Raw genomic sequence first — 17,512 nt, forward strand, 5'->3', positions numbered from 1 at the left:
GAACATGGCCTTTCCCAAAGTGCTCAACATTCCTCGACTTCTTGAGAGGAAGAGTCCAATGATGAATGCTTTGGTTTGTGGTTATTTTGGGAGAAATTGGACCATCTTGTTACTAACACTGAGATCATAAATTACATCTCATAAGCAAAAAGTATATAAATGTGCTTACATCCATTATCGATCCGTTCTGTGAGAAAATTATGATGGTTAAAATATATAATCAAGTGGACTGTCACAATGACCACTAAAATGTATCTGAAACCTTTATTCTGTTACACACTGAAGAGGTAAAGGAACTGGTACACCTGCCTAATATCGTGCAAAGCCCCCGCAAGCTGCAGAAGTACCGCAGCACCACGTGGCATGGACTCGACTAATGCCTGAAATAGTGCTGGAGGGAATTGACACCATGAATCTTCCGGGGCTTCCATAAATCCGTAAGAGTATGAGGGGATGGAGATCTATTCTGAGCAGCACGTTCCAAGGCATCTCAGATATGCTCAATGATGTTCATGTCTGGGGAGGTTGTTGGGCGGCGGAAGTGTTTAAACTCAGAAGAGTGTTCCTGGAGCCACTCTGCAGTAATTCTGGACATGTGGGGTGTCGCATCATCCTGCTTGAATTGCCCCCAAGTCCATCGTTGGCACAGTGGACATGAATGGATGGATGCAGGTGATCAGCTGTCAAGGTCGTGTCTAGACGTATCAGCATCCACCAGCTTGAATAGTCCCCTGCTGAATGCAAGGCCTATGGATTCATGAGGTTGCTTTCATACTCGTACTCGTCCATCCTCTCGATACAATACGAAACGAGACTCGTCCGAGAAGCCATCAATATTCCAAAGTCGGTGTTGACGGGTCCAGGCGAGTCGTGAAGCCTTGTGTCATGCAGTCATCAAGGACACACGAGTGGGTCTTCGGCTCCAAAAGCCCATATCGATGAGGTTTCGTTGCATGGTTTTCACGCTGATACTTGTTGATAGCCCAGCACTGAAATCTGCAGCAATTAGGGAAGGGTTGCACTTCTGTCACGTTGAACGATGCTCTTCACTCGTCGTCCCGTTCTTGCAGAATCTTTTTCCGGCCGTAGTGATGTCGGTGATTTGATGTGTTATCGGATTCCTGATATTCGCGGTACATCTCGTGAAATGGTCGTGTGGGAATATCCCCACTTCATCGCTAGCTCGGAGCTGCTGATCGCTCGTGCGCTGACTGTAGTACCACGTTCAAACTCACTTAAGTCTTAATAACCAGCCATTTAGCAGCATTAACAGATCTGACAACTGCGCCAGACACTTGTTGACCTATATAGGCGTTGCCGACCGCAGCAGGGGTATCTGCCTGTTTACATATCTCTGTATTTGAATAAGCATGCTCATACCAGTTTCCTTGGCGCTTCAGTCTAAGTATTGCATCCTATCTAGAAGATCTGCATGTTGTAAGTCATTTAAACCTTATATTATACCATGTCTATCCAGGAATGTCTTACATGCTGATTTATGACGCTCCTGAGCTACTGTTTCCACAATTATTCGATGATAAATATTTGCTGAAGCTCTGAAATGATTGAAATGATTTTATTCCAATGAGCTACATTTCCAGATATTGCTGATGCTATAAGCAATCATAACTATTCCGTTTGTATTGTTGTAATATGTACATTGCAGAGCTCGGCTGTTGATCATGTTTATGATGAATATCGATAATGTCTCTGCCAAGTCTATCCTGTAGCTCTGGTGGAATAATGTCTTCATATGTTCCACTGTTTGGGCGTTTTGTTTGTCCTCTGACTTTCTTATACATCTCATCCACATGTAATATTTGGTCATTCATTTGTATATCTTTCAGTAAATTCTTCTCAAGGTTGAAGTTTTTACCGATATTGGGTTCAGTAAACCAAGCATTCTTTCTAATTCTCTGTCCCCAACATTATAGGCTATAAAAGCAACATATGTGGTTTCACCCAGATAGTTTTGTGCAGTTAAACGATGTGACCATCATTATCATCAACTTCATCATCATCTTCTGCATCATGAATGTCCTCTACTTCTTCTCCTTCTCTAATATCCCCATCTTCTGCTTTCATAAACACATTATTTCCATTCTCTTGGTCTGTGTTCTTCTCCTTCTTCTTCTTGTCATTTCTGAAGAGGTGTCCTTCTAGAATCAAACTCTTTATAGTTTGAGGAACGGCTTTAAATAATTTTTCCAGCATAGACTCAGTTTCATCCGCTCTTTATGCAGGACCGACTGTCTCTTGCGGGTATTTCGTTGAGATTTCAACAAAATCTGGCTAGATTTTTTTGTAAACATTAGATACAGCTGGTTTAGGATCAATCAATAGAACCAGTTTTCAATTTACGACAGGATCACTGCAATACCATGAAATTTATTCCATGTTTTTAGCAGCCTTTCTCAGTGAGAGCCCATTACCACTTCTTTTGCTGCTTTGCTGTATGTTTATTTTGGTATCATATCTCTGCCTTGTCTTCTTGTAATTTCCGATGTTTCCTTCACAATGAAAATACATAATAAGAAACTGAATGTGACATTGGTAGGTTATTACATGATGACAGTTTGTAACAGAATGTAGCAAACTGTCCATACGTGATCTTTGCACACTCAATTACAAATAAACATCAAACAAAATAGAGTAGATTGAGGACAGATGCCCGACTTTAGGTTTGAAGGATCAAAACGTTAGTTGGAATTGGGGGTTTAAATTCGACACTAAATTGTTGTTGATTGAGGAGCTTCTACTGTGTAGAGGTCAGTTGGTATTAAGCTACCATTACTGATTGTGTTTAAACACCCTGAGCACAATTATTGCACGTTTTCTTCTTCTGTACAGCTTTCATGCAACACTGTTTGCACATGGCACACTGAATCCATACTCATGGTAGACATTCATGGCATACTGAGCACAATAGTCACTTTCATTTTGTGACCTGCCTGATTCGCTAATCCTAGATTGCCTTGCAGTGAATTTCTTGCTTTTAGACATAACTTGCTGTGACTAAGCTCTTGCCTCTTCAATTCAACAGTGGTCTGTGAGAATTTTAGCTGTTTTGTTTCTGCACTTAGTTAATAGATCCAAGAGAGGGACAGGAGTAATGTCTTCAAAGGATGTTCCTGGCATCGGGTGATTCTCAGTCTCAGCTTCAAGTGTGCTGTTATCTGTCTGTGGGAGATGAGCGTGAGTATACCCTCTGCTTTCGAACTTACCACCATCATTCCTATCTGCCTCAAAAGTAGGAACCATTCCAGAAATTTGAACTGCTTCCTCTGGAATTCTCTCTCGGTTGTAAGGGTACAAGCCACAGGCTTCAAACCCAGACATTGGATGGAACTGCAGCGTTCTTCCATGCTTCACTGAGGAAGAGCAGGATGTGCTCTTGAGACTTATTAGAAATGTTCAGTTGGGCATTGCTCTGTAAAAAGCTTGTTTCAGTGATTTGAAAACACACCTACTAAAAGCTGAAGATAGTGCATTGAGTGAGGAATTAAACAAATCAAGATCACATCATTATCCATAGAAAGCTGTAGCATAAAATGATCAGTAGATTGTGAAGTATGGCCATCAAGAACCAGAACCACTTTTCGTTGTTTTCTGGGACAAAAATTATTTTAAGGAGATCATCAGTACCCTACTTCCCAGATCGACACAGGAACAGCCAATCCCAAAGGTAAAAATAGTGATAAACACTCTGTACCCAACCATTAGCAATATAAGGGGCTAGAGGATCCATTTGTGCATCAAAGCACCTTTGTATGTGACCAGCAAATAAGGAGAAAGACTTTACCTGTAACCTGATATCCCAGATGAATAAATCACCAAATGCAAGAAAGGAAAAAAAAACACACGATAATATTACATAACAATCCACATGACTGTCTGCTTCACAGACGTTTTAGTATAACGTTGATCACACTTTGTCATCACGGAATCAGTACCAACGATCAGTACCACTATTCTTGGCAGTTAATACACTTCACCTCAAGAGTATTAACAACCATACAAAGGCTGGTATTCCAGTTTCTGGAAAGAAATGGAATTCGTCACAGATTTTTTAAAGTAGATCAAATGGCCGGCTGGGACTGGTTGCGGCCCTTTCTGAAACGTTACTCACATACGCAACCCAACAAATACGACCGCAAGTATCATGGGCGACTACCACCTAACTTTCTCTGTCATCGACAGTCCAGCTTCTGCCTCGAATGTTTTGACCAATCAGTGGCCAGGAAAATCCATGCTACTATACACGGAGGTGCTCCGATCAGCCAATCAGAAGTGGAGGCCCTGATTCCGAGTGACTGGCAGGCCTTAGCTTGCACCAAGACTCAGTAACGACTCAGTGCTACCTGCATTAGAGCTTAAAACATACTGCACAATATTACGAACAGGCCGGTACCAGCTTTGCTATAAACGCTAGATTTTCCTGTAGTGTTTCTGCAACTGAAGTGGTCAAAACAATGTTATCCGCAAATCGAAAACTGTTAATACGATCTGATCATATTCATTCTTTTTCATCCAAGTTTAATGATCTGAAGACATTATTCTAGGCTGCAGCAAATAGTTGCTGTGAAGTGAAGTCTTCTTGACTAACTCGTTTCTCAGTTCTTAGCTACTTACAGTATTGATGTAATAAAATGGAAGCTATAGCCTCCATATAAACATTTCTCAACAAATTGGTGTTGGTAGATTCGGTTGCTTGGTTCTGAAGATCTGCCAGAACAAATTTCATTGTGACAGAGTAAAACTGGTTCTCATAATCTATAAACCCCACATTATGTAATAACTGATATACACTGACATCCCATAGAAGGTCAAATGTGCTGCTCCCACTTCCAAAGCCAGGTTATTTTTTTACCCCTATTAAACTCTAAAGATTTCCTAAAATATTAATTCCCGTTTTCACAAAAATTGTGTAAACATTGACAGAAAAGCTATATGGGCACTTCAAATCTCTTCTGCTCTGTTTCTTACAAAATTGTAGCTGGTGATGTCTCCGTACGCAAACATTCTTCGAGTAACTGGGCATGTTCTGCTTTTACCTCCTTCATCCTCTACTTATATCATTTCTGCCTTTATCCCATCATTCCCAGGAATTTTTTCTCTTTGCTTGTGCGACTTGCTTTCCCTATTTCGTCTTGTAGCATTTCAATTAGGAATTTCCTCACAAATCTATAAACGTAATACACTAAAGGGAAACTGAAATAATGAAACTCAGAAGCAACGGCGCATACATTATTTACGTATAAAAATGTCATGAGATTCCTTGCGTCATGTAAACCCTTCAATCTGACGTCATTTTACAGACGTGTGTGTTAACTTCTTGTTGTTTAATACATAGACGTGTCCGTGGAACAGAAATTGTAAAATTAAGTTAGTGTTATAGGCGTCGACGGGCAAAAAATAACATTGGTTTTAATTCGTTGTAGTCTCATTCTCTCTTTTGTGAGAATGTAATGTGCGAGTATTAAGGAATGTAGATATTGTGTGGCATATTAAGGTTTGTATCATCCTGGGGAACGTGCACGGATAGTCCACATGGTTAAGGCGACTGCTCCCGATAAGCGAGAAATTCAAATTTCGATTTCTGGTCTGGCGCAAATTTTCATGTGCCACGAATAGATGGTATATGAGTATCTGTTCGTATTACAGCAGTTGTCAAAGAATTTTGCATTGGCGACTAAATTTCGTAACATCTACTACAGCTGTGGATCGACAACATATAAAATTAAATTTAGGCCATAAGCTGAGCAATCCTCTTAAGCTGTTCGCAGATTATACTGTCGAATGCTGTCTAGTAAAGTAACCATAAGACCAACACAAGCTGTTGCTGGTGTCGTCTTCAGTCCTCAGAGTGGTCTGATACGCCTCTCCAAGCTACTCTCGCCCGTGCAAGTCTCTTCATCTCCGAAAAACTACCACAACCTACATCCTTATGAATGTGCTTGGTCTCCCTCTACGATTTTTAGCCCCCACGCTTCCCTCCTCCTAGTCAGGTTGTGTCACAAATTTCTTTTTCCCCATTTGTATTCAGTACCTCATCATTAGTTACGTGATCTAATCTTCGGCATTCTTCTGTAGCACCACATTTCAAAAGCCTCCATTATCTTCTTATCTAAACTATTTATCGTCCATGTTTCACTTCCATACATGGCTACACTCCATACAAATACTTTCAGAAAAGACTTTCTAACGGTTAAAACTATATTCGATGTTAACAAATTTCTCTTCTTCAGAAACGCTTTTCTTGCCATTGATAGTCTACATTTTATCTCCTTTCTGCTTCGGCCATCTTTTGTTATTTTCCTGTCCATATAGCGGAACTCTTCTATTACTTCAAGTGTCTCGTTTCTTAATCTAATTCCCTAAGCAACACCTGATTTCTTTGGACTACATTCCATTAACCTTGTTTCGCTTTTATTAATGTTCATCTTATATTCTCCTTTCAATAAACTGTCCATTGCGTTCGCCAGCCAGGGTGGCCGAGCGGGTCTAGGCGCTATAGTCTGTAACCGCGCGATCGCTACGGTCGCAGGTTCGAATCCTGCCTCGGGCATGGATGTGTGTGATGTCCTTAGGTTAGTTAGGTTCTAAGTTCTAGGGGACTGATGACCTCAGATGTTAAGTCCCATAGTGCTCAGAGCCATTTTTTTCCCATTCCGTTCAACTGCTCTTCCAAGGCCTTTGCTGTCTCGAACAGAATAATAATGTCATCTGAAAACCTCAAAGTTTTTATTTCTTCTCCCTGGACTTTAATTCCTGCTCCAAATTTTGCTTTGGTTTCCTTTAGTGCTTGTTCAACGTATAGGTTTAATAGCACCGGTGGTACACTACAACCCTGTTTTAATCCCTACTCAACCACTGCTTACCATGCCCTTCGACTCTCGTCTGGTTTCTGTACAAATCGAAAATGACCCTTCCGTCCCTGTATTTTAATCCTGCTGCTTTCAGAATTTCAAAGAGAGCATTCTGGTCAACGTGCCAAAAGCTTTCTCTAACAAGTAAGTCTACAAATGCTATAAATGTAGGTTTGCCTTTTCTTAATCTATCCTCCAAGTGAAGTCATAGGATCAGTACTACCTCGTCTGGCCCTAAATTTCTCTGAAATCCAACATTATCTTCCCCTACATCGGCTTCTACCAGTTTCTCTTTTCTTCTGTAAGGAAAGCATGATAGCATTTTGGAATCATGACTTGTTAAACTCTGGCTTACAGTCTATCACTACTAAATTGTGATACGAGTCCATATCTGCTCCTGAATGTGCCTTACAATCCATTATCTTATTTTACAATATCTGGCCATGATGGAATACATGATATCCTAATCATTTTCTAACTAAACCTTCTTCTCTTGCGATCAGTGCATTCGCTATTACCAACTGAGGTTTTCTGCAGAACTGCGTTGTTCTGTATTTTCTATCATTCCTATCGAGACCATGTTCTCCCTTAACAACAACACAGCGTTACAATCCTAATGACTATTAGATTGTCATCTCCTTCTACATACAGTGTTATCTGTTCAGTGCTCTCACATAGTCTCCTCATGTCTTCATCTCCTGTCTTTGATATCAGCATGTAAGCTTAAATTGTTGTTACTGACGTTGGTTTGCCCGCAGTTCTCATGAGAACAGCCCTATGACTTTATTGTTGAAACTAACTTACTATCTCACTTACTCAAACTGAATCCTACTCTCGTTATACCATTTTCTGCTGCTGTGTCCGAGCAGAAATCCTTAAGTTTTTGCATTTCACTTCACTCATCGTATCTAGATTGACCTTTTATAATTCTATTTTCAGAATTTTCTTGCTTCCCTCCACTTTCAAATTCCTGACATTCGATACTAGAGCTCGTAGGATGTTACCCTTTCGTTGGTTATTTCGTCTTCTTCTCATGGTAACCTCCCCCTTGGCAGTTGCCTCCCAGATATATGAATGTGTTACTAGTCCTGTAACTTTTGTCACTGGTGAGGGTATGACGATAATTTTTCAATTACATGTCACATTTATTACGAATACGCATTAAATGACGTCTTATGCTGGAAATATTCGGACGCCATTGGCAATGATTTATGTTCAAAAATGAATCAGTGCCTGGTCTCGAACCCAGGACCAAGACGTTTTATGTAGCAGTCAAAGATATTACGCCTAGCCTTGATGATGTTCTCAGTTTGGCGTTGGAGAGAGTCCACAAGTTTCTTCAGGTGTGTCATATGCATATTATCTGTACGGTCCTAAAACTGACAATTTACACTTAACAACGAAAAATGTGAGGTCATCTACATTAGTGCTAAAAGGAATCCGTTAAACTTTGATTACACAATAAATCAGTCAAACCTAAAGGCCATATATTCAGATAAATATCTAGGAATTAGAATTACGAAAAACTTAAATTGGAAGGAAAACATAGAAAATGATGTGGGGAAGGCAAACCCGGTTTTATTGTCAGAACACTTAAAAAATATTGCAGATCGACTAAAGAGACTGCCTTCACTATGCTTGTCCGTCCTATTTTGCAGTACTGCTGCGCGGTCTGGGGTCATAACCGGATAGGATTAAGGGAGTACATCGAAAAAGTTCAAAGAAGAGCAGCACGTTTTGTATTATCGCAAAATGGGGGAGAGAGTGTTACTGACATGAAACATGATATGGGATGGACACCATTAAAGCAAAGGCGTGTTTTGTTGCAGCAGAATTTTCTCACTAAATTTCAATCACCAACTTTCTCCTCCGAATGCGAAAATATTTTGTTGACGCCGACCTAAATAGGGAGAAACAATCGTCATTATAAAATAATGGAAATCAGAGCTCGCACAGAAAGATATAGGTGTTTGTTTTTTTCGCGCACTGTACGAGATTGGAATAATGAAGTTATTGTGAAGGTAGTTCGATGAACCCTATGCCAGGCACTTAAATGTGATTTACAGAGTATCCAGGTAGATGTAGAAGCTACCGACTGAAGATTCGAACCAGTAGAACTACGACATTGCGGGGATGTTGTCTGCTCCATTTCACTCGCTGTTCTAAACAGTCCCGGATGTTCAGAACGGGACTGAAATTTAGCGAACCAATCTAAGTGCCATATGATGCTTGAGTGCTTGTCAAACCAGTTAAGTACGCGTGCAGCTCTACGAACATGACTGTTGTCATTCCAGAAGATGGCAGTGTCGGCAGTATACCCATCATAAAAATATAGAAAAATGGGCAACACTTGGTCTCTGAGAGTGTTGAAATAAACATTCTGGCTGATTTTCACGGTAACCTGAATGAATGGGCGGAAGTAATGGCACGGAAACATCGCTGAGCCACCTCTAGTGTGGATTACACGGTCTGCTCACTGCTGATTAACACCTAATTGGACGGTCAGTGTACGCAACACTCCCCTTCATTAGCAAGAGGCAATGTCGCGACTACGTGCTTCCAATAAGCTGCTGTGCAGTTTAGGGTTTTTGGCCCACTTAATGTGTGCAGCTCTATGTGGTACTGTCAACGTTGTCCTTCTCCGAGATACCCTTCAACAAATGTCCACTGCACGCAGTTGCTATCACAATATTTGCTCAGGAACTGGATGAGAAGGACCTGAACCACTGGGAACAATAATTCCTGTCAGGTTTGAGGACCGACTGTCATTGCCAAGGAATGCCACTCGTCTCTGGTCTCTGTCGATTAGGATCTTCATATGACCACTACATGCCGAATTACAAGGCCAGGAATGGTACACCAATCCATGTAGACGTACTGGACATTCTGCGTTGGTACACCAAGAAATCGGGCAACTTCATTCACGGTGTCGGCATGTCGAAACTCAGTAGCTCCTTTCTACCGCACTGTTGCATCTCTACGTCTACACATTTACTGCATTCGTTCCACGAAATCGACTGGCACAGTACACTGCTTTACTGTGTGTGATGTGCCTTACATGGTAACACATACCCAGTAATTGATGGTCCCAGGTAATAGTCAGTTAACATTCACTTTCATTCCATGCAAAAATACAAAGAAAGTTGTTCCGGATTAATTTAGTCAGCCAGTCTGATAAAGAAACAAATATATGAGAAGCACATCATTATAGATCACTTAGTCTCTGTACATGAAAGCGAATGATAAATTTTAAGTCCCAAGAAGGAATCATGATGACTGGAGTCACTGTACTAGTTTATGATAGAAATAATATGATGATCATTTGGCATCCCTCAATCTCATGGCGTGTGACAGTCAAATTCCATTCGGGCATGTAACTGTCCCTTACTTCTATTATACGTACAATGCGAAACGTTCACCTGGTTCTCCATTGAACAGGTTTATTTGCAAAACTAACTTCTGAAGAAAACGGAAACACAAAGAAACTTTCTTGACTGAGTGAATGCTCAAATAAACTGAGTTCTCGAAATAACAGTCACAGTTTGAATCCTTTAGTCTGTATGAATGAAGTTTGTTATAAGGACATTAAACCCGAAACTTTCCAAGTGGGTGAAATGTAGCAAAAAGAAAAGAAAACAAAGAATAGCAAGTCCTTTCTACTCGGTAACGTCCCGTTGGGAAAGTCTCACTCCACGGTGACGGAGAAGAGTAGAGGCGTTGATCGTGGTAGTGTGTTGTCCAGCCGAGGTCTTCCCGATGCGGCTGGTTGCGCCGGGACTGCTGGCTGCCATCGCGGCGTCGGCGTAAATAGCGGTCTCGCAGAATGACACTTCTGTTCGATTGGCTCAAACTTAGTTTCGACAGATGTAGGAGATACTTCAGTCTGCTTGACTGAATGGGAACTGCTCGAGGTTTGGAGCTGCTGTTATCCCTGCACAGTTGTCGCCCTCTGTTGACCGGATAAAAATCTGGTAGATTTAAATTTCCGCTTCGCATGGATTGGAGTTCCATCGCCGTAATGTATGAGCGTGGGTAGCTGTCGACGCCTGTTGCACTTCTCGTCACAGCAATGTATTGACGGCAATAACTGGGCACTGAAGAAAATCTAAGGCCCCCCACTAGAATACCAGTAATGGAGCATCCAGTTTATGGGAGGCTAAATAAGAGGCGAACATCCATGGGCCACGACTGGCTGCTCGCTGTGGCTGTGGTGGGGTATCCTCCAGACTGGAATGCTGCGGGAAATGCGTGGTGCGAATCCTGGTGGTCACTTTGCTTCAGAATTGCTTGCAGTGGCTCGGTAAGTGTGGAAAACAGCCGAAGGACATCCTAAATGCACGCTCTGCGGAATGATATCTGTTCGAAGCTTGGAGACAAGGTATTGCTTGCGATTGTGGCGCTGTTGTCCGGGATGTGCGCAGACTTCAAGGCCTTTCGTTGTAAGGTAACACTTTCGCATACGTACTTTCGCGCCAATTTCGTTCGTAAGCAGTGTGTGTCTTGTACCCCATGAAATGCAAATAATTTATAGCAGCACGCAAATTAAATGTAATTTAAGTAAAATGTTTTAAATCAGATAGGTAAAGAGAAAGTATTAATTACAATGGGTTTTATTTCGTTTTTCATGCGGCAAACAACGGAGAGAGCGAGACAGTCGATCTGGGATAGACGAGAGTATTGCCATCTGTTGGGATTAAGGAGGACTCGATAAAGACGATATCAGGTGTTCGACGAGAGCGACGTCTATGAGCGAGTGAGAAAACTAAGTAGCGCCAGCGAGTTTTTTTTTTTTTAATCGGCGGTATAGATGTAACTGTAAAAAAGCAATAATTATTCTTTCATATGGCAATGTACTTGTTTCTTGTTCTTAAGAATATTCTCGTTTTCTTGGGTGGAAAAATGGCTTGTGTGTCTCCTGTGAGATTATGGCTACGAAAAAACATTTTATTGTAAAGTTTTAAGAAGGGAACTTCATTGAGCGTTGAAAAACGAGTGTATGATGATTAATTGGAATGTTCAAATATAATGTAAGTAAAAGTTCCTTTCATATCATTAATCAGACTGCAGACGTTTTTTCTTGTAAAATTTGACTTACAGTCTTTCAGTAAAAAAAAAATCTGTAAAAGAAAAGTTTGGGGTGATGTGTGTAAGATATAGTGAGTCGGACCCCCGCCCCTCCCTCGTCCTTCCAATGCACTCACGTGGGATCGATTATAACTTTGTTTTCAGAAAGAATCAAAGCGCGACAGCTATTCACAGAGCGGGTAAACTGAAAAGCCATTATTCAAGAGTAATTCACAGTGTAGCAGTTGGCGTAACATTTTTCCTGTATGATTACAACAGTGAGATAGCGTACTAGCTGGATAGTTTTAATTAGACTTGTTCACTCCCTCTTTCGTATACATGTAGTTACTCTAGCATTCCAGCGGATAACGCGGGAAGTGCAACAGCATTTTTTCAACGGATTAGGAAATATATTCCGTGTGGTTATAATTAAACTTTCCCTATTCAACATGTTATAACATGGAAACTAATTACCTTACGAGTACCAAACTTAGTAGCATTAATTTCGAGGGTATGGGAAGGAGAAATAATGCAGAATCAATTCAACTGAAACACTTTTAAGTAATGCTACGGTACATGATATCATTACATAACGGTACCTACTGCTACAAAAGGGGCTCAATATGGTTCCCATCAGCGTCCAGAAGGGTTTTAAAGAACAGGATTGCATTCTGCACAGCAGAACGAGCATGTCCGTAGGTATGCTGGATATCTCTCTTTATATGCTGCGCTTCAGATCAGCGCATGTGGGAACGTCCCCCTGGTAAACCCTGTCCTTCAGGTAGCCCCACAACCAGAAATCACAGGAAGTTCGATCAAGTGATCGTGCCGGCCAAGCATTTCAAAACGATCGGCTGATAATTCGATCATTTCCAAACGTGTTTCCGAGCAGCAGATGAACTTCACGAGCGATATGCGGTGGGGCCCCATCTTGCGTGAAAACTGCTGAGTTCATGCTGTCTCTCTCCTAAAGGACGGGTGTGATATGCCGGTGAAGCATAGCGCAGCAACACTGGCCAATCACACTGCACGTCTTTAATCCTGAGTGCCAAGCTGTTAAAAAAAGAATGGGCCAGTGATAAACGTAGCCGTGAAGCCACACTGCAGGGTGACACGTTAACCATACAGAGGAACTTCATGCACAGTGACTGGAGGTGAAGATCCCCGCACTCGGCAATTCTCTGTGTTCAACTCACCCGTCAGAGATAAAGTGAGGTCCATAGAATGGTCCAGGGCCAGTCCTCGTCAAATACAATCCTTGCGCGAAAGTGGAGAGCAAAGTCAACACCTCGTTGTGCGTCCTGTGGTGCAAGCTGCTGTACGATATGGTTCTTGTACGAATACCAATTGAGAATAATTCGAAGCTCCTTCTGTACAGTGGACCACAGGATGTTCAATTGTTGCCGGCCGCGGTGGTCTAGCGGTTCAGGCGCTCAGTCCGGAACCGCGCGACTACTACGGTCGCAGGTTCGAATTCTGCCTCGGGCATGGATGTGTGTGATGTCCTTAGGTTAGTTAGGTTTAAGTAGTTCTGTGTTCTAGGGGACTGATGACCACAGATGTTAAGTCCCATAGTGCTCAGAGCCATTTGAACCATTTTTTGTTCAATTGTGACACAGCACGCGCACTGCCTGACGATAGGGAAGTGCGCGCAGACTTGTCTGCCGTAGCAACAGCGATTTCATCAACCGTCTATGGTGCAACCACTCGTCGACCTCTTCCGGGAGCGATGCCCAGTTCTCCAGTTGATTCGAACTCCTTCATCATTCTCCGCACAGCAGGTGGAGAAAGAGGACTCTTCAGTAACCCTTTCAGCCGGCGAATTCTCGAAGTGCAGCTGCAGGATTACTGTTGTTTTGATAATAGAGTTTCACCAATAGCCCGGCTCCTTTTGTCCAGGCTCATGTTGACACGTGAACATGTGCACTGCGACTGTGAATCACAATGACTGATCATGGCACCTGGTGGCCATAGTTGGGATTGGACGGTGGTGCTGTGAGGGACCAAACAACGAGGTCATTGGTCCCATGGAATTGGGGAAGGATGGCGAAGGAAATCGGCGGAGCCCTGTCAAAGAACAATCCCGGCATTTGCCTGAAGCGATTTAGGGAAATCACGGAAAACCTAAATCAGGATGGCCGGACGCGGGTTAGAACCGTCGTCCTCCCGAATGCGAATCCAGTGTGCTAACCACTGCGCCACCTCGCTCGGTGCACCCCATGCTCTGGACATTAAGGGGGGTAGGACGTCAAATGGGACGATTTGGAGCAGGAGAGGCACCACAGGACATTTTATTTTCTACTATCTATACTTTTACAAATAAATTCATAAAACTTTGTCAGCATGACCAGGAAGGATTCAGGATTCACACTCATAGCAGTGGAAGTGCAAAAACATAACAAAATAATTTTTTTTTTAGATATGAAATTTCATCATTTTTTCACTTACTGATGGCTGCATTTGTTGCTATAGATACATTTTTCTTCACAAGTAAGAGAGATTCTTTGACGAATTTTTCACAGCATACAAACCATACTTACAGGTGTATGAAACTGTAGAAATTTCCAAATCTATTAAAAACTGTGGTAAAAATTGAGATAATTAACTATAAAATTTGATTTTTTTCTAAACATAAAGTTTAAAACGTAACAGCTCATTCATTTTTTTCATAAATTAAATAGATTCTAGAGTTTCAGACACCTGTAAGTATGGTTTGTATGCTGTGCAAAATTCATCGAACAGTCTCTCTTACTTATGAAGCAAAGTGTACCTATAGCAACATACGCAGCCAATAGTAAGTGAAAAAATGATGAAATTTCATATGTAAAAAAAATTATTTTGTTATATTTTTGAACTTCCGCTGCTACGAGTGTGAATCCTGGTCATGCTGACAAAGTTTTATGAATTTACTTATAAAAGTATAGACAGTGGAAATTAAAATGTCCCCTGGTGCCTCTCCTGCTCCAAGTCAGCCCGTTTGACGTCCAACCCCCCTTAACCCTACCAAGTTTGGAACTCCGCGACATAACTTGTTAAGTAGGGAAAGTTTATTTATAACCGCCCGGTATTTATCTGCTGTAACCTATGACGCTACAAAGCCGCCACGGTAACTGTGAAAGCGAAATACCATATATTCAGTGAAATTCGAGTCTTAACCTTTTCTCATATTACGCTACAATAGCAAACCTTCTTTATTTACTTTGGATCAGAATTACGGCGATGGAATTTAAATATACAGCACTTGAAATACTTCGTTCGCTTCACGGATGAAATCCGCTGCACGTGGCCGTTCTGTACACTACTGTTGTGGCGATGCTAGTAGCTCCACATGTTTCTGTGATCTCGGGTGGAGTTCCACTTCAAAAGAGACAGGCGTGTTTTGGATACAATCCAGCTGGTTATGGTTGACGTGCCGTGTCTGCTATTGTTACCATTGGGTCTGCCACGAGAGTGTCTCCTGTGGTGCTGAAGCATGGCTAACCTGCACACCAGATCTGTAATGCGGGTAGCTGTTGTCGCAGGCGAAGGCATTGCATACAACAGAGTACTAGTCTTGTGTAGTTCGCGAACGAACCAGTTCGGAAGAGCACTCCCCCAGGCGAAATACGCGAACTAGTTCACGGATAACCTCGCTAATGAGTTCGCTCTTTTCTGAAGACCGACGGACAATAGCGAGACGGAGCGAGAAACCGCAGTAGGCTTTAAAAAAATCACGTGCTGTTAATGATAAAGGTATTATTGTTTGTGGTTGAAATGGTTCAGATGGCTCTGAGCACTATGCAACTTAACTTCTGAGGTCATCAGTCGCCTAGAACTTAGAACTAATTAAACCTAACTAACCTAAGGACATCACACACATCCATGCCCGAGGCAGGATTCGAACCTGCGACCGTAGCGGTCGCTCGGTTCCAGACTGCAGCGCCTAGAAACCGCATGGCCACTCCGGCCGGCTATTGTTTGTGCCATATAGTACTTAACCGGTACCTAAAGCAGAAATATTTTTTGTTGGTTATTTCCAAAACTTTAAAAAAGTCGATCATTTATGAAAGTGTATTTTTATTCACAAAAAACGCATTTAGCATATTCTGTAAGTAATAATGCTACAATGAACTAACAAATAAATATATTTTAAAATTAAAATACTACGAGTGAACTGTACCTAAAGTAAAGTAGTTGTTTACCCCATTTTACCCATTTGTGTAAATAACTGGTTTATTTGCCCTTTCGAAGTCTAATTACTCGACATAAAACTGTAATAATACAGGCATTGGCAACACTGGTCATTATTTAAAAGACCAGCATAACGAATAATAGAGCGTGTGCAGTAGCGGTAGCAAAGCGAGCGAACTGTCTTTCTGGAAATCGAGTGGGAGCAAACGAACTAAAAGAGCGACCTAGCTCGCGACGGAACCGCGAACTAAACTGAACGTTCCCAGTCGCGAACTATTATGCGCAAAACTACACTGTACCCACTCCGTGAGCATTGCGTTTCTCTTTCTATTGCAGAATTTTTCATTGTTTTTGAGGACTAGGAGTTTCTCAGAATTTTTAAAAACGTAACAAATGAATGTTTAAAATTAAAACAAAAAGAAAGATGCCTGTACCTCTGGATCGTTCTCAGGCTTAACTTCCTTTGGAGACCATACAGTCACCAGCTACTTCATGCAGCTGATGAGACGTCAAATTCTCCAGCCTGCCGAGAGCCAGCTCGCCTTTGGACAAGCCTCGTTACCGTAAACACCATGTAGTAAGTAGTGGGGGGGTCCCGAGATTGTAACTAGTGTAAGTCTTGAGGTGCAAAGTGCATTTTCTCTGTGCCTACATCCACGCTAGACTCTGTCAGAGTATGTGGGAGGCTACGTTAAGAACCTAGTATATCGGCCGCCCGCCTTCCACCCGTCGTGTTTTTTACTGTGGTACGCAGCGGCACTGTGCCAGGCGTCCCCGGGCCACAGCATGGCCTATCTCGAAATCTGACGCCAACGAGAAGGCGGTGTTCATCCCTCGATGAATTTATAATGCGACATGTTCCGCTAGGCGGCGGCGCCGTATTACACGCCGGGCGTAGCTCCATTATCATATGCTAATACCTTGTGTACTTTGCTAACCGGCCCAAGCAAGTTCATATATTTCGAGACTGTTGTGGAAATTACTCTCGAAGTCGCCTGGCGAAAGAAAACACACACCTCTGTTGCGCAGACGACGGAGGCGTCGGTGGCCGTTAATAACACTCATGAATATTACGGCGGTACAAATATTCCCCTGCCGGAGTGAAAAACAGCTCCGATCCGTTTCATAAGCTAATGAATCTATAAATCAAAGGACTGTGGATCTGAAACGGGAGACAAGATCGTAAATTATCCTTTGTGTCCCAAAAGGCTGTCGGTAGAATGAATGTGTCTAATAAGGGTCGTTGTTTGAGACAAAAAATTCATATTTAAACCTTTCGGCCACGAATTATTTTATTTATAAAAAAATCATGGCTTTGCTATCCAGTTCTAATTAAATTATGATTTGCAGATGTATAAAATATTCCGAGGTGCCCCCAAGGTGGGATGCAACACGTCCCTAAGTGAGGA

This window comes from Schistocerca americana, chromosome 4 (genome assembly GCF_021461395.2).
Source record: "Schistocerca americana isolate TAMUIC-IGC-003095 chromosome 4, iqSchAmer2.1, whole genome shotgun sequence".
Taxonomy (NCBI): domain Eukaryota; kingdom Metazoa; phylum Arthropoda; class Insecta; order Orthoptera; family Acrididae; genus Schistocerca; species Schistocerca americana.